Genomic DNA, 5,000 nt, shown 5'->3' with positions numbered 1-5,000 from the left:
CTCTCCACCCACCACAAGCGGTAGAGATAGCTCACTTCACGCCAAGAGAGACAGATATATAACTCACTCCATCTCCTCCTCCACCACCACGAAAAGCACAATATACACGAAAAGTAAGAATACGGGGAGTAAAAAAAAATAAGATTGATAAAGAATAAGGATTGAAATAAAGAAAAAAATAAAGAATAAAGACTAGGATAAAGAAAAAAATAAAGAAAAAATAGATTAAAAAGCAGCTTGAATTCCCCTATTGTGTAGTGGGTATACGCTCAGGTGTAGGGGTTCAGTGATTTAGTGTATGGAGAGTGTTGTACCTGTGTGAGGGGTTAAGTGTACCATAAGGTGACGTAATGTACCTTGCGTACCGTCTACTTGACTGGGTGATATCACATGGGTCGTGTACCAGCGTACCATCTAAGCAAAGGGTGTAACGTAGATAGAAATGTACCTGCGTACCGTACAAGGGAGAGGAGTGTACCGTAAGGTGTAGCATACCTAGGTACCAGCTGAGTATTGGGTGTACCGTTGGGGTAATGTACCTGCGTACCGTTCTAAAGGACAGATGTGCCGTAGGCCTATCAAGCAATGCAGTGGGAGGTACAAATCCAAAAGGGGGATTGAAAAAGGGGATTTATCACCTATACTCTCATGTCTGTGAGTGTAGAGATACACTTGTAATCCTTAAGGGGATTGTACATGTAATCCCTATCTCTCTATATTAATCCCCTATAGTACTTGTACTCCCTACTCCTCCAAAGGTACGAATGTAATCCCCGATGAAATTACTGTAATCTCCACCTTTCGTCTTGTGCCACAGTAATCCCTGTTTCCCTACGGCGCATTTAATAACCTCTGAATATAATCCATTCACAGGATTACATTCTTCGTCTCGTTAATCCGCGTTAATCCTACATAGGATAATCACCTGTAGTTTCACGAAAGTAAATCCTTAAATCCACGGAATAGATAAATCACTTGTATACGACAGAATTAATATCTCCTTCCTACCAACACAGATTAAACTAGTTTAATCAAGACACACAAGTCTTAATCTTTCTGTTTTACCTTAAAAGAAAAGAAAAGAAAACACGTAATATTGACTTACCTTGACACGTGCACGGGTTGGAATCCCTCTGTTCCACTCTTGTACAGATGTGTGTGTGTGTGTGTAAGGGAATTACTTTCGAAGGAATTACACACCTCCACGTCAAGGCTTTGGGGGGGATTTATCTGTATCCTCTTGCCGGGGGGGCGGGTGGGATTGGAACCTGTTAAGTTATGATAATGGTTAAACTCCTGAACCTCTTATAAATGAATTTCAGTTATCATTCTCTATAACACACACACACACCTGCACACATACGCACACACACACACACACGCACACACACACTCACACACACACACACACACACGCGCGCACGCACACACACACACACACACACACACACACACACTCACAAAAGGCTTTAATAAATTATCTAAGGTTTAATGACCTTCAATTTAGCATTGCTCCTATATCATCGTTAGAGGCGTGAAAGAAAGGATAATATACATTTAGTATATACATTATGACTTCCTATACAAAGCACAAAGTCTGATGAAATCTAAAAGAAACATCGTTAGATGAATAAGACTAAAAAAAAAAATATTAGATGAATAAGATATTTATATCATGATAAAGAAAACGCGTATGTAAACAAAATTAACAAAACCACTAGAGTCTTACTTAAACACATTAAAACATGACTTATATACAGAAGAAAAAAGGGAGCAATATTCTCCTACTGAAATATTCAAAATCCTGTAATTCATAATTAACAATCCTAACTTTGAAACGTACATTTGAAGAAAACGAGACAGTTCGACTCTAAATCTATAAAAACAAAAAAAAAACAACTGACAATCTAAACACTCTATGATTGTATCCACACCTCTTTCTTAACTATAGCGGTTCTGATCCTGTAGGACGAGGGAGGTACTTTGATGTTATCAGCCCGGTGTTGAACGAGCTACTGCTGGCTGAGAGCACAGAAAGACGTATGTCCACGCTGCCCAGAGAGAGAGAGAGAGAGAGGGTCGGATAGGTAGTTAGGGTCATTTGCGTCCTTCCGGGTTGTTGAGATGGGCGGCGTGGTACGTGTTGGGTCGTTGGGCAGTTTTTGGGTCCGTATTGATCGCCCTGCTGCTGCATGCAGCGCAGCCCTGGACCTGCAGGAGTCGTTGGAAATGGTGGTTCCAGATGATATCTTAAATCCTGTTAAGAAATGAGTCCTAGGACGGTGATGAATAAATGGTTAAATAGATAAATATGTAACTATCTATCTATCTATCATCTATTTATATACCTATTTATCTATCTATCTCTCTCTCTCTATCTCTCTATCTATCATCTATCTATCTATCTATTTATCTGTATACCTATTTATCTATCTGTCCATCTATCGCTCTGTCTATCTATCATCTATCTATCTATCTATCTATCTATCTATCTATCATCTATCTATCTATCTATCACATTTTCTATCTATTTTTCTATCGATGGATAGATGGATAGATAGTTGGCATGGGAGTTAAATAGGTAAGTTAAGTGGTAGATGTGATGGCAGCCAGTTAGTTCACGAGGTAATTTTAGATCTTGGGACAAAGTTAGGGATTAAATGGACTTGGGGAGAGGATGTTAGTGGGGGGGGGGGGGGCTTGTGTGAGGCAGATGGGCTGGGTAATCGATGGTGGTGGTGGTGGTTGTGGTGGTGTGGTGTGTGTGGCGTGGTGGTGGTTTGGTAGTGGTGATGGTGGTGGTGTGGTGTGGTGATGTGGTGTGGTGGTGGTGTGTGTGGTGGTGTGGTGTGGTGTGGTGTGGTGGTGTGATGTGGTGGTGGTTTGGTAGTGGTGTAGTGTGGTGTGGTGATGCGGTGGTGGTGGTAGTGGTGTGGTGGTGGTGTGGTGGTGGTAGTGATGTAGTGTGGTGTGGTGGTGCGTAGTGGTGGTGGTGGTGTGGTGGTAGTGGTGTGGTAGTGGTGGTGTGGTGATGTGGTGTGTAGTGGTGGTGGTGGTGTGGTGGTCATGGGATTGATGATGGTGGAGAGAGAGAGAGAGAGAGAGAGAGAGAGAGAGAGAGAGAGAGAGAGAGAGAGAGAGAGAGAGAGAGAGAGAGATTTCGTCAAACTCCAGGTCGGCAGCCGAAGCCATTTCTCTCCAACATACTCCCTCACTTACGGGAATATGTTGCTCCCTTTTTCTCTCTCTCTCCAACATCTCTCTCCAACATAAGCTCAGTGATTTCTAACTTGCTCGTCTTGCTCCAACATACTCCCTCACTAACTTTTATCTACTCATCTCTCTCCAACATACTCCCTCACTAACTTTTATCTACTCATCTCTCTCCAACATACTCCCTCACTAACTTTTATCTACTCATCTCTCTCCAACATACTCCCTCACTAACCTTTACCCGCTCCTCTCTCTCTCTCCAACATACTCCCACGTCTCTCTACCGTCAATTAATCTTACTCCAACATGCTAATGTAATCACATGCTCTCCATAAAAAAGATAAAAGAAAAAAAAAAACGCTCTCCCCCTAAAACAAAAAAGATAATAAACGCCCCAGGATTTTTTGGCTTTTGTTGCAGAGTGAAGGATCGAGAGAAAGTAACGCCGTAGTCAGCTAACGCAAGCTGTTATTATAAACGCCGAGGAAGAGTTAAAGAAAAAAAAAAAGGTGTAATAATCTCTTTTAAATTCCGGGAAATATGTAATGTAATAAGAACAACACCTTTTTTCTTTTTTGGGGGTGGCTGTAAGTGATCGGCGGAGAGAGAGAGAGAGAGAGAGAGAGAGAGAGAGAGAGAGAGAGAGAGAGAGAGAGAGAGAGAGAGAGAGAGAGAGAGCCTTTGGGTACGAGAAATTTTTCTCTTTTGGCATAACAAGTGGACCTGAAAAAAAAAAATATATATATATATATATATATATATATATATATATATATATATATATATATATTTATATATATATTATATATATATATATATCCCCACCCAAAAAAAAAAAAAATTATTTTAATATGTATTTCTCTTCTGACGGATCATTGAGGAAATATAACAAAAAAATGGTATGAAAAATACATAAAATGCAATTTGTAATTCATGTTGTAAGTGTAAGTAGAAGTAGAAGCAATTCAAGTAAACCGATTACATAGAACAAGAGAATGGAAAGTAAGAAAAGGTGTTCGCCAAATGTCCAATCCCGTTTTCTGTGCCACTGTCAAATTTTCATACAAATTTTCATTTCAGTTTGAGTAAAAAATTTTGACTTTCTTTTTCTCTATTTGGATTCGTATGAGACACTCACTATCAGTCTACCTCGCTTTAAACAGCTAGTTCCTGCAGTGGATGAGGTGTTACGGTAGAAAGGGAAGGAAGGGGGAAAAAAAATATAACATTCCATCTCCGCGACAGAAAATGGTCAGCGGGAATGTTTCCTTTCCCGTGGGGGGAAAGAAAATGGTGTGTGGGACACTTAGGGCATTACTGGCGACTTTGGCCACAGCCGGGGAAATGCCTTAACAACTTAGAGAGAGAGAGAGAGAGAGAGAGAGAGAGAGAGAGAGAGAGAGAGAGAGAGAGAGACCCTCACTCTCTCTCTCTCTCTCTCTCTCTCTCTCTCTCTCTCTCTCACACACACACACACACACACATACACACAACCAGGGTGTGTGTGTGTGTGTGTGTGTGTGTGTGTGTGTGTGTATGTGTGTGTGTATGTGTGTGTGTGTGTCTGTGTGTGTGTGTGTGTGTGTGTGTGTGTGTGTGTGTGTGTGTGTGTGTGCTTGCTATCATGGATGTAACAAGACATACATAAATACCTCTGTGTATCAACAAGACTATAAGAGATAAATATCCAATGTTCAACACAGATCTCGTTGCGAGAACTGTTCTTGTAGAACAGATATAACATAGAACATCTCCAGAGCTTGTAGGTTGTTGGAGAAGAACAAGTG

General features: G+C 40.8%; 1 protein-coding gene across 1 annotated transcript in view; it reads left to right on the top strand.

The window, feature by feature from the left end:
• LOC139745914 (uncharacterized) overlaps nt 1–5,000 on the top strand; it is a 195,722-nt gene that overhangs the window by 63,773 nt on the left and 126,949 nt on the right. The gene's annotated exons all lie outside the window — the stretch shown is intronic.

Source organism: Panulirus ornatus, chromosome 63 (genome assembly GCF_036320965.1).
Source record: "Panulirus ornatus isolate Po-2019 chromosome 63, ASM3632096v1, whole genome shotgun sequence".
Classification (NCBI taxonomy): domain Eukaryota; kingdom Metazoa; phylum Arthropoda; class Malacostraca; order Decapoda; family Palinuridae; genus Panulirus; species Panulirus ornatus.
This window is presented reverse-complemented; position numbering and strand designations above follow the sequence as displayed.